Source organism: Falco peregrinus, chromosome 1, assembly GCF_023634155.1.
Source record: "Falco peregrinus isolate bFalPer1 chromosome 1, bFalPer1.pri, whole genome shotgun sequence".
In the NCBI taxonomy this organism is placed as follows: domain Eukaryota; kingdom Metazoa; phylum Chordata; class Aves; order Falconiformes; family Falconidae; genus Falco; species Falco peregrinus.
Window position 1 is genome coordinate 40,068,965 of NC_073721.1, and position 12,900 is coordinate 40,081,864.

At 47.5% G+C, this 12,900-nt stretch overlaps 1 protein-coding gene across 1 annotated transcript in view; it reads left to right on the plus strand.

Annotated features, from left to right (window-relative positions):
- LOC129783857 (golgin subfamily A member 2-like) overlaps positions 1-12,900 on the plus strand; it is a 142,938-nt gene that overhangs the window by 58,313 nt on the left and 71,725 nt on the right. Inside the window, exons 4-5 of the mRNA XM_055796543.1 lie at positions 5,628-5,666; positions 6,176-6,238. The gene's annotated coding sequence lies outside the window, so the exon portion shown is untranslated. The remainder of the gene's footprint in view (positions 1-5,627; positions 5,667-6,175; positions 6,239-12,900) is intronic.

Genomic DNA, 12,900 nt, shown 5'->3' on the forward strand with positions numbered 1-12,900 from the left:
TGAACATACTGTTTCCCCAAACTCATTAACAGACTCTCGCTTCGTATGTTAATCAGCTTCTCAGTCCTTGGCCGTGGTACAGGGCTGTACAGAGGATTCCACAGCAGCTTGTGTTGTGCAGCTGCTGGGTCCACTAAAATATATTTCTTATTCCTCTACAGTTCTATGAAAATGATTTTATAAAATCAAATAAGGTTAGTTAATTGTAACCGTTAGCAAATCTGTAACACGGGGACCCGGCTCCTACCGCCCGGGCCCGGGCCGCGGCGGGGCGGGCGCGCTGCGACCCGCGCTCGGCGGGACCCGCTCGGCCAGGGCTGCCGCCTCCCGCCGGGCCGGCCGGGTGCGCGCGGGGCCGGCCGGGAGCGGCAGGCGCGGGCGCGCCGCGGGGCACGCTGGGAAGTGGAGTCTCCCAGCGACAGGGCCCACTGTGCCGTCAGCGCCGGGGAACAAACGTCTCCGGGAAGCTGCAGGTGAGCTCTGGGTGGGGCACGCCGGGCAGCCAGGTGTCACCCGAGCAGCGGGCGGTGCGGGCTGTCACCCGAGCAGCGGGCGGCGCGGGCTGTCACCCGAGCAGCGGGCGGCGCGGGCTCTCAACACGGGCAGCAGGCACTGCAAGGTGGCACCTGCTCCTCCAGTCCCTGCAGTAAAAGCAGAGCCACCGGGCCCGGCAACCTCGAGGCGATGGAGCCCGGCCGCGAGCCCCGGCCGGTGGAGCCCGGCCACGAGCCACAGCCCGGCGCCGTGCCGGAGCCGGTGGAGCCCGGCCATGAGGCGGGGCCCGGCGATGGGCCGGGCACGTCGCGGCACGGCGATGGGCCGGGCCTCCAGGGCGGCAGCGCAGGCTGGGCGGGCCCTGGCTGCTGCCGCCGGCGGTGGGCGAAGCCAAGGCGGCCCAGGCGCGGGGCGGCCGTGGCGGCCGGCAGCGGGCAGAGCTGGCTGGCGGCGGGCAAGGAGAAGGTGAGGGGCGGCGGGGGCCGGGGCGGGCCGGGCCGGCGGTGCCGTGGGTCCGCCGGGTTCGGTTTGGCGGTTTTCCCTCCCCCTGGCCTCCCCCACACCCTTTTTTGGGGTTTTTTGGTCTCATTTTACTTATTTCCCCGCCCTTGGTTTTCTCCCCGGCCGCGGCGTGGGCGGCGTATGTGAAAGTCCTGGGGAGGGGAAAGTGTCCTGGAGCGGTTCGGGCTTCCATTTTGGAGTTCTGCCAATAACGGGTCCTTCTTTCCCCACCTGGAGGCCGAGGCGCGGCGCGGCCCGGCCCGGCGGGGGGCCGGAGGGCGGGCTGCGGGCTGGGGAAAGGGGCAGTTGACCGAACTGCCTGGGGCTCGCTTGCCTGGGGGCTTCACCCTGCTGGAGCACAAACGATTCGGCTCGGAAGACCCAGCCGAATTCAAGCGAACGGCTTATCCGACTAGCTTCTCCTGGGTGAAGCGGGTGCGATTGAAAAATCCGTTGTAGGTTGCTTCTGCCCTTAGTTCACAGTGACTACGCTGCTTGTATTAACATGGCATTTGTCTGTAAGGACTGTAATTTTCCTCCTCAAAATCTTTCACAGAGTGGGAGACCTTACTGTCAGGTGTTGATGTTTCACTTGACATTCAGATTTCATTGCCCTTTATTCATTTTTCCTTAATGCTCTTAGTTATAACCCTAAAAAAAACCCACCCCAAGATACTTCTTTTCATCTCCTTGTAGTTGCAGGATGGAGTATCAAGTCGTTTCCCAGCAACTCTTAGCTGTATACAAAAGTTGAACACTCATCACATTAGATCTTAGGTTAGCCTTTTCTGGACGTGTTTTGATTTTTATTTTTCTTCCGCCGGAGCGACAAACTCATTGAAGAGCATTTCTCTTGGTCTTTTTAGCCAGTGGAGTTGGGGCTGGGGAGTTGACATCATTCTCACGGAAGGCATATTCTGTTTGGATTTCAGATCATTATTATTATTATTTTTCACAGCTGAAGGAGTATCAGCAGAAGAAGAGCCCTGGAGCAGCTGCAGGAGCTAAGAAAAAACACAAAACTAAAGACGACGGTCGGCCCGAGACTCCCACGGGCGATGACCGGCAGCCTCCAGAGAATGTGAGTGCCTCGGTCTTTGTCCCAGCTCATTTGCTACCTCCTTGCTCTTTGGTTTTTCTGAACAGCTGCCCTGAGGAAGCTGTCTAGTTACTCCTGCCAACCCGTTTTACAACAGGCGATGAAACTTGCGCAGGGGATGCACAGTCTGGCAAGTTCCAGTGCTGGGTTTAAATAGGTTTAGGCAGGAAGTCGGATCCTTTGAGTCAAGCGTTTACAGGCTTTAGCGTCTTCGTGTTGCCAGGCTTCTGAAGAGGAAAGGGCAGGAACTATGCCGATAAGCAATAGGAACGCGTTCAGGCACAAACATAAAACCCCAGCCTTTTTAAACGAATTCTTTTCAGGCAGTTTATTTAAATGGAAGGCTTGATCAAATTGTGATAGAAGCTCAGGGAAGTCAAATTTGGTAGCCCAGAATTGTCTTCCGCTGTTGCTGTGGCAAAGCTCTGATTTTCGTTCCACTTGCATCATTTTGGTAGCTTATTTTCCTACCATTGCTTCAGTTCAGTTGTCATAAAGTAACTCCTGTTTACTACATATCCGTGCGTCTCTTATCAATAAACGTAACTATAGTAATCACCAGGGGTACCAGTTAGATGCAGTGAAACCTGTAAGATGGAATGGAGTTCACTCTGGTTTGCCTTTGTATTCCTTTTGTCCTGTTAATTCTCTTGATATTTGATGTGGAGCTTTAAGCAGTCAGCTCAAGAAAACACTCCTGGATCTCAGCGGTGTCTGCAGTCATCCTACTGAACAATATGATATTTAAGCATTGAGAAGCAAAAAATCCTGGTTTAGAACGTAAACTTTCAGCAGTGGGAAGAAAAGCTGAGTGGGATGAACGGACAGCATGTATTCATGGAAAGATGTATTCTTGATTTAGTGGAAAAGAATGGGAAATCAACCTGCATCATTGACATTAGCTTGTCGCAGAGGGAGTCTGCATCTCTCCTTACCCAGAAAAGGATGTTTTCTCTGTGTGGTGCTTTGGAGTGAATGGCGCTATAAGGAGTATTATTGTGATAGTCAGTTCTTTCTTAGTAGCGACTTGTTTCCGTGGGGAATAAAACTGGCTGACTTGACTGCTTTGCTTGTAGTCTACATCAGATGTGAATGGAGAAAGTGCTGTTTCTTCCACAAATATTAAGGAAACGGAAGGAGGTTGTTCTCAGTGTCCCCGTCCCCCCCCGCCCCCTTTCTTATTTGCTACTGTTGATAACTTACTGGGACTCTGCTTTCGGCAGTGTTAGCGAGACCTCATTGAATGCACAGTTCTCGTTCACTGCTGTCTAGTGTTGTCTTGTGCTATCATCGGGTAGTTGTGATCAACACTGGGAGGCAGGTATCGGAGGTGTTTCCAGTTTGGGGACTGGGGATAATCTGGCTTCCGTGCAACTGCCGTTCTTATTTCTGAGTCACTGTTGGGTCAAAATGAAGCCTTGGCAGAATGGATAAAATGTGTTGATGTCTCAGCTGCTTTTGTTGAAGCGGTAGATTTTTGTTTTGTTTGGAGAATCTGATTATCACAGTTCGATAGGATTTATTTTTCTGTCCTCTTTAATTCCTGCTTTTTTTCCTCCCCTCCTCCTCTTCTGCTCCTTCCTTTTTCTCCTGTCTGCATGTGCCCATCAGACACGTTACCGGGAGCTGGCAGTAGCCCTGGATTCCAGCAATCTTAACGAACAAGCAGTTCGTTACACAGATAGAGGAACTGGTAAGAAACAATCCAACCAACCAGTCTGACGTGGTCCTCGCTGCTCCTCCAAGCTCTTTGGGTGTCTGCAAAGTTATGGGTTCTCTCCTAGTGCCACAAGGAAAGCTGCTTACACGGCACTCTGTAGGGAACAAAATGAGCTGCACGGAAAACCTGTTAAGGGGCTCAAAGTCTAAGGCCGCTGGTGAATGTATTGGCTCAACTGAGGAACAAGAAACGGAGTTTTGTTGTTTCCATTTAAGTGTGCTCTACTGATCTCATCAGGCTTTCCCTGGATGATAAGCATCCTGATAAAACAGCTATTTCTGCGCCTGTCCGAATCCTTGAAACACAGAATTCTGGTGCTGGCAGCAGTGTGAAAACCTGTTTCTGCAGGTGGTGCTGCTGATCTAACGATATCGGCAGAGTGGGAGCAGTAGGCCTGAGAGGGTCTGGGGCTGGTTTCTGATCATATCCTCAGCTTCTCTTGGCGCGATGAGTGAACTGCTTTGTCCTGTGGCCTGCATGGATTCCCGCTGCAGCTTTTCAGCCTTCAGCTTTAACACTGCAAGAAATGCAGCCAAGTGGACTTGCTTCAGTCTGAAAAGAGCCTTTCTTGTGTGAAATGCTTTTCCCCCATTTTGTTCCTCTGTAAAAGTACACTTTTTGCAAAGTTCAGCATTTCCCGGTGTACCCCGTGACCCCCCCTTGTTGTTTTCCTTTGGGGTTTGGGTTATTTTTGTTCCGTTCTGGTTCTTTTTGTGTTTTAGCTGGGCTGCAGAGGAACTTGGCATAGTGCATTGCCCACGCAAGACTCTCCTTGTTTGCCTGCTTTTACGCTGGCCTGCAACTGTGTAGGGCCTTTGCTGCATTTGTGGTCTTGCCTTTGCTTTTGCTGGTTATGTTGTGCATGGGCATTGCTAGAATCAAAACCTCTCGCTCATCGCTCTTCCATCTGTAGTCACCTTTCAAAAGGCATTGAAGCAGTAGTAGTAGCAGTAGTAGTAAAGAAAGAGCTTGGACAATGCTCATTCTTTGGGAAGGCAAAAAAGCCCTGCTTCTGTAGTTAGTTACGAGGCATCTGTGAAGAAGCTGTCAGGGAGACAACAAGCAAATAGCAAACACAGCAGCACAGTTGTGTGGCGGCCTGGGTAGGCAGCTGCCACCTTTGTCTCCTTCACCTCCTATCTAAAGGTGCATTACCTGCGGACAACAAATCTCCAAATACTTCACCGCTAAGATGGAAATGGGCTAGGACAGAATTACCCCTTCTCTTTGTATCTGGCTTCAGCCCTCCCATACCACCTCCTGCAGAAGTCTGCCAACACAAGTGCGGCTCTGCGTGACTTAAGGCCAGCTCTTCAGTGGAAGAAAGGTCTGAGGTCTCAGTTCGAGGAAAAGACTACGTTTTTCTTTGGGGTTATTGGTTGTTTGTTTGTTGTTTTTTTTTATTGGTGGTGTTTTTTAAAAAAAACCCAGCATTTCTGGCGATCACCCCAATACACCAGGATTACTGCCATCAGTTGCACAGATGTGGGGATGCGAGTTTAACTGAAGTTGGTAGATGCTCAGATGTAGACATGGAGGGGTTTCAGCAGCGGTGTTGGAGAACAACTGTGGCAATCTACTGAGCGATGAAAAAGATGCCTGGCAAATAAAGTACATTAGTGAAGGCAGCTCCAGATCTCGTATTTTTAATAGCTAAGATGAACTTCCTAGTCCTCTACAGAAAGGGGTACAGAAAGTGGAAATTCTGTTTGCGTGAATTGGGCGTGTATCCTACTTTGTTGAAGTGAAAATGTGTTTCAGATGTATGAGAGTATTTTCTCTTGATACTGGTGCATCACTTTTCTTCCACAGAAAGAGCAGAGCCAGGAGGCAGTGGATCAGCTGGAGAAGGTAAAGTGTGTCCTGTTTTTGGATAGGCAGAAAAATAGTATCTCTTCCTTGGCGGAGTAGAGAGTATAGTGGGCTGTGGCCCAGGCACGTGTGGTCTTGTCTTATGTTAGATTCAGTTTCATTTGTAGCGTAGGGTTGAATAATTTGACTTCATGAGTTAGGCCTGCCTGGCAGGTAGCGTTCTTATTTTGACACAAGCGAACGTTTAAATACTCAAGTATTAGAGGAGTGTGGTGGAGGCAGGAGAATACAAGTCCTTGCCAGCAGCTTGCTTCCAAGCACTACCGTATTTATGCTAGCAGCGATTGTGCTATGCTGTTACTGCCAATCTAGGATGGATAAATAGTGAAGGCGTTCAAATAACGCAGGGCTGAAGTATGTCTTTAAAAGGCTGCTGTCGTTTCGATGCTGCAAGTCCTACCAATGTATCACTGCTTTTTTAGTTTGATACAAAACAAGGGTTACCCATCTACTTTTTTGAGCTGAATAGGCATCATTTCTTTATACAGGAAAAGGAGGAGTTGGAAAATACATTTTCTGAAGAGCAAGCCGCGCTGAGGGAACAGCTACAGGTAAGGCAGAGCCTCCATTACAGTAACACTACCTGCCTTCTGCTGTTCTCTGGATTACTGACCATTCACAGTATTTACTCGGGAAGCCACGAGCGCGTTCCTTCAGGAAAACTGGGAGTCAGCCCGACTGAGCTTAACTGCACGAGCTCTTTCCCTTTACTGAGTTAGCCTTTTGTGGCAACAGTGATGTTGCAGTTACAAGCAAAGAAGTTTTGTGCTGAGCCGATTTTCCTTTCCCAAAGGGTCGTGTCCAGACTATTGGAATTCTAGCTTCTGAGAAGCCTGAGTTGCAGGCGGCCCTTGCACATACTCGAGAAGCTGCAGGGAAGAAATCAGGTAATTGACTGTGGGCACTCCAGCTCAAGCTGTTGGTCAAAGTGTGAATTTCAAGCCAGAGGCATGACAGTTGCTGGCAGCCAGCTCACAGCAGTGGCCGACTCCTGGGTGGGCAATACTTGGCACCATCGCTGCCTCTGTCGCCAGAGCTGCCCCCAAGTGGGAGCATGTTGATCCCATGGCGGTTGAGGTTCTTTTGTGCATCGCTAAAGCCTTGTCAGCCCTGTTCAGCCCCGGCGAGTACCCCAGGCTGTTCCTTTCTGACTTTCTTCTGATCCTTTTAAAACTTAGCTCCCTTTTTGCCACCCTCCCTCCCACACAGCTATCGCGTAAAGGTAGGTTTTACCCGAGCCCTTCATTCTGAACCAAGTTTGAGCGACTTCTTCTATTAGAAAGAAAGATCCCAACCAACATATTGCCTACTCTGCAGAGGAAGTTTCGTCATCTCCCTCAAAGTGAGGATGGTAGTTACAGAGAGCTTTACTGCCCAGAGCTGCTAGTGAGCCACCTGTAGAGCCAGGGCCGGAACCAGGTCTACTGACTTGCAAAGCTCTGTGCTGCCTTAAGAGCTTGTTGACAAAGTAGAAAGTGCTGCTTAGCAGTTCCAAAAAGCTCTTTGTGGTCCAGCCTCAACTCACTCTGTTCTAACTTGTTCAGGAGAAGCCGAGAGCCTTGCTGCTCGTTTACGTTCATCTCACCAGAGGGTAGTGGAGCTGGAACGTACTTTGGCCTCCATCTCTCTGCAGCAGAAACAGGCAGAGAAGGTAAGAGTCACCTCTGCTTACGCTTCACCAGCAGCTCTGCCTTTGGCTATTTGCTTGTCAGTACACTAATGCAAAGTCTGTAGTCCCTGCTCGGAGAAGGGGCAGAAATTAACATTCTGAATTGTTAATTAACCTTGTAAAGCCCTGTGTTCTCCACGGTCAAGGCAAAGTTCATTCAGGTTTCTGTGACCACTAATCATATGGTCCAGTTGCTGTCTTCAGATCCGGCACCTTACTTCATTAGTCTTGCCAGCTCCACGCAACAGGAGCGCCACCGAGACCTTGTCTCAGGAGGGTCTCCATCAGGCAGACACTTCAGTATCGATATTCATCCAGAAGTCTGCAGAAAGGACCTCACGTCCAGTTAGTAGCATCGCGTTTGAAAAGGCTGAGCAGATTTATTCCTGGCAAATTCAGGAGGTTGTAAGCAAACCTGTCCTGAAGGATTTTGCCAAAGTTCTGATGTTTCCACTTCAGCTGATCGGCTAAAGGTGAAATATTTTGCTGAAGTCTGCAGCTGAATCAGTCATATCTTTTTTTCTCCAGCATAACGAAGAGTTAATGAAGGAGCTAGAAGACCTGAAACAGGAGCTGTACAAACAAAGGTAAGTCCATTTGCTGCTTGTTACTGCAGAGTAACACTGCTCTTCCCGGGAGAGCCACAAAACATCACAAGGGGCATGCACCACAGGTGGTGACTTGGGAGGTAGGATATTCAGCTTAAAAAAAGTGACTGGATGTGATGTTTCTGTGATTCTAACTGTTACGACTAGCTGGATTGTAAATTTATGACATGTACTTGCCCAGACCCATAGTACATACAGTGATGCTGCTTTAATCTTGGTTTGTTTCAGCAAAAGCAGTGAGGAAATGAAGCTGCAGAATTTAGAGCTGTCACAGAAGATTCGCTGCCTGGTTTCCGAGGACTCAGCCTTGCAGTTGTATATAAAGGATTTGCATGAGGAACTGGACATGGCTGAACGGAGGATCCAACAGGTGCCCATACTGCTTCCAGGCTGTGAGGGTAGATCACACTGACCGTTGTAAGACTTTGCTTCTGAGAGTGGGGGCAAGGCTTAACCCTTGTTCGGAAAGGAAGGCACAAAACCTCATCAAGGCATCCTCTTGGTCAAAGGCCTTCAGCGAGGCCTCTGAGGAACAGAAGGTCTGTTTGAAGGAGCTGGTGCAGTAGACTGAAAGCTGTTGTGACGCTGGTCTGCGAAAAGAATGTTCTACAATATGAGAGGGTGACTGAACATACAGCGCGTGACAATACGAAGACTTTTCCTGCTTTGTATCTGTTTGGCATTTTGGTTACGCAGCTGTCTCGTGGTCTCACTGAGAAGCCAGTTGAATAGGGCTGGTGTTTGTACCCACCCTTGCAGAAGGTGAATTGGACAATGGTAACTTGAAGGTCAGCTGGGGAAAGTTAAGAGAAGCAGCCAGTTAGGAAGGGAATTCAGGAAGCCAGCTGTTAGCAGTTCAGAGAGCAAGCCGGTGTGAACCTGAGCCTGTGAGGGAAGAAACTGCTCTTTTGTTTATTTTGGGGTTTGGTTTTTTTTTCCTCCCCAGTCAGTGGCTTAAGTTACCCTTGAAATAAAGGCAGCTGCTCCTCCTCTGGGAAAAGTACTGTGTGCCAACTGACATGCTCCAGACATTGGCTTTAAATTCCTGACGTGTTTGACAACTTTTAAAATCACAAGCTTTTATACCATCTGGTCTGGCTGTGTAATACAGACTCTGGAAATGCACAAAGTTTCTGAGCCAGATTTTTAGATTAAGAAAATAGGTTTTAATCAAACAAGTCGTAAATACAAAATTGGTAGGGAGGAGCTGTCTAGCTCAGCCTGTTTTACAGGGCTAAAATCTAAGCTTTTTGATTTTAATCTCCTTCCCCCCTCCTCTTTTTTTTTTTCTTTTTTTTTTTCCCCATTGAACATCACCGTGAGTTGGAGCACTTTAAGGTTGCAACATGGATCATGTGGCAGGTTGCTATCAGGGGAAAGGCTATGCAGAAGTGGCGTGTTAACATTTTGCCATGACTTTTTGATTTTTCTTGGCAGTTGTCAAATCAGGCAGGGAGTCTGGATGCAAAGCAGCAGTTGCAGGTGGCACTGGAGGAGAAGGCAGGCCTGGGAACCCGGGTTGCTCAGGGCTTGTACGGAATGACATCCAGATCTTCATGTCTGTAAAGAAACTTGTGTGGCAGAAGAATGCAGCCTGAGCTTTGCGTTAACACTGGTTTCTTCAGGCTTTATCCCTGAAGCGGTCACTGCCAAATTTCTTTAGCCAATGTGATTTTCTTTGTGTTTTATTTTGTTTTGAACAGCTCTCAGGGTCAGTTCACCAGCTCCAGGCAGAAAGAGATCACTATGTAAAGAAACTGAAGGAGGTGCAGAGAATGTGGCAGCAGTAGGTGCAGCAGTTCTCTGAGCAGGTAACACCAGGGGCAGCATCACAGCTGCTCTAGACAAACACAGGCAGGAGTGAATGCACCATGAACGTTGTTTTAACTTTTATGGTGTGGCCTTGCAGGTCCATGCAATGGCAGACGAGGAGGAGGAGCACACGGCCTGAGGAGACTCCCGAGTTCAACCAGAAGACCTTTTATTAGTCCAGAACCCACGCTTATAATATCCTCGTTTGCTGTTCACGCGCCCCATACTAAAATATCTTTGGTTAATCAATACTGTTCACGCACTTCTTGGCCACGTATAATTGGTTAATTACTAAGCTGCAAATGCACTGAACTTCTTGCGTTTTTTTTCTCTCTTCTTTCTTATCTCTGCGGGTTTCATGTTCTCAGCCAGCCGCCGAGATGTGGCATCGCGCATCCGCTCTGGCCTTGCTTCATACCCCGTCTTCCTTCCAGGCGTTCAGCCAACCTTATCGTACTTTCTCTCTTCTTTAGCCTTCAAGGCCCTTCACAGGCATCGTGGCCTCCAGCACTGGCCATAAAGCTCTCTGCAATTCCCCCGTCTTTATTTTGAACAGAAACAACATTAGAGGTTAAACTACTTTTGAATCATTATACAGTTCAGCATACAGGGAATAATGGTCAACATGACTACAATTACCAATAACAATATTCCTCCGCGTGTTGTAAACTCCTGCAACCATCTGGTGGTTCCCCGAGACTTGAAAAGATTCCGCAACCGATCTCCCAAAAGTTCCTGCCGTAAGCCCTGTGACGTGTCCTTCAATTTTTGCAACTGACTGTGAATTGACGCGGAACAGCCCGGAAGGTTCGTACAACACATTCCTTAGCACTGTGCACTGTAGGCTACTGCAGAGGAACGAAGCTGGGTTAATCAGCACTGACAATGTACAGCTGTGGGCTGGCTTCAGGGGCGGTGGGTTGGCTGGTGTAGACAAGGTGCAGCTGTGGCTGGTTCTGTGAAGCGGTTGGGCAGCCGAGGAAGAAGCAGAGAGGGTGAGCGTGCCCTGGATGAGGCGAGACTAGAAGGCAGCAGAGGGACTGCCATGGAGAGTGTGATGGTAAAAGACCTGGCTGCAGCTGGCTCCTTTGGAGAGTGCTGCGACAGGCCACTCTCTGCTGTTCACTTGCCTTCTACAGGTGAGATCACATCCCTCCTTTCTTTCTGTCTCATGCTGGTGTCTTCTCGTGCTCCCTCAAAGTTATGTGACTCTTTGCTGCAGGTTCTCAGCTGCACATTATCAATGTCAAAACAACCCACTGTCTCTGTTCTCTACAATTCACCCCTGTTTGTGGTTTTTGGTTTTGTTTCTTTGTTGGTTTTTATTTTGTAAAAGGTTGCTTTACCATGTTATGGAGTTGTCTGCGGCGAATGAAGAGACGGGACGCAGCTTGATGCAAGCAAGTTGTCCCTTTATTAGTGATTTTCTTACAATTATATATGTTTCTACCTTCTACATATTACACACTGATTGGTTAAATCTTAAGCGTAAAAAACACTGATTGGGTGATACTTAAGGCACACCGTTAGAACAATAGGAACTTATTAGTTTACCTTGACATAGCAACAGTTTCTATTCCAAAGTTAAGGAGTTTCTTTCTACGCGGCTTTCTCGATTAACAAAGTTACATATCGGCGCCATCCGTTCCCTTATCTGGCTACTTGTTTCTCTGTCCGTCTGGTTGCCTCCTCAACTGTAAGGGCTCAGGGGTCTGCAGTTAGCTTGTTCCTTTGTTCCCAGGGCTTGTGCCCTGCAAGTTCTAACAAGTCTCTATTCATCAGGCTATCAGTACTTGGACTCTTGTCATTGAGGCCTTGTCCTACAGTTGTCATCCCTTTTTCTTTTGTTTTCTTTCTCACTGCTTAATTACCAATTTTGGCCTTATTTTATGTGTACGTTTGTACATTTCAGTCGGGTTCACAAAATGTTAAACTTGTTATCGGTGCATTTCATCCAGAGGTCAACATACAGGTTTATGATTATTTATAAGAACGTGCAATAAGCTATGGGAGTTTTATGAAAATATTTTTCAGGAACTTCTAATCAAATAAATGAGCATGAGAAATTGTGTTTAACTTGTAAATTCTATATATAAGCTGTTAAGGAACATTTTCTATCCTAACGTGAAAAGATAAAACCTACTTAAAAGCTCTTGAAATCTTGCCCTTGGGCGAGTGTTCCGCTGTGCCTCCATTCTAAAGCATGGAAGTGGAAATTGTGTAGGGCAAAGTTTCACTTTAAATAACTGCTCAACTGTTATTGCTGCTTTTCAAAGAACCTGAAAGCATACAGTGAAGACTTGGAACTAAACAAACAGCTGAATGGACACCTCTAGATTGTTACTGGAATTAAATGCAGAAGTTAACTATAAAAGTTTCTCAAAATGTTCTGCTTGCTTTGTGTTGGTTGTTTATATAGAGATAGATAGATAAAACTATACACAAACAGGGAAATAAAAAAATGCTTAAAAAAATAGGGAAAGAGAATAGTGTACGGTATTTATAGCTTAGGCACCTTTTTTAAAAAAAAAAAAATATTGTAGATAAACTATTACTTGAACATGCAGTACATCCACAGCTCTGAATTCATACCGGTTTCGTAGTGTGATATAGTCCTGTATGAACCATAGATCAACTACATGTTAAATGACTCTTCTCCATCGCCGTTGTCGCGATCTTTGAGCTTCGTAGCAATGCCTAGGTCACAATCCTTTAGCTTAGGGAACTTCACCAGGTGAAAATGCAAGCATCTATTTCTAATACAAATTTGCAGAATGCAGTTTAGTCACAAGACACTTTATGGAGAGATATTACGTTGTATGGTGTATAACCTATGAGAAGTGAGAAAATGGTGTTCCTGAAAGAAAACGCTTCACTAGATCGTTACTTTGGAACGGGTTTTGCACCTGCTATACTGCAAGAATCCCCTAAGCAGTGATGTGTCTTTGTGGACTTTGAGATATCTGTGTGATGAGGTTTAAACTTAACACGCAACCTGATTTCAAGTACAACTCTAGGCACAAGTGTGGGAAAGAGCATGCTGTCAGGACACAATCTTTCTCGCTTACAAGGTATCAAAGGGTATGTTACTCAAGTTAAAGTCTAACTTCTACGACAACTTCAT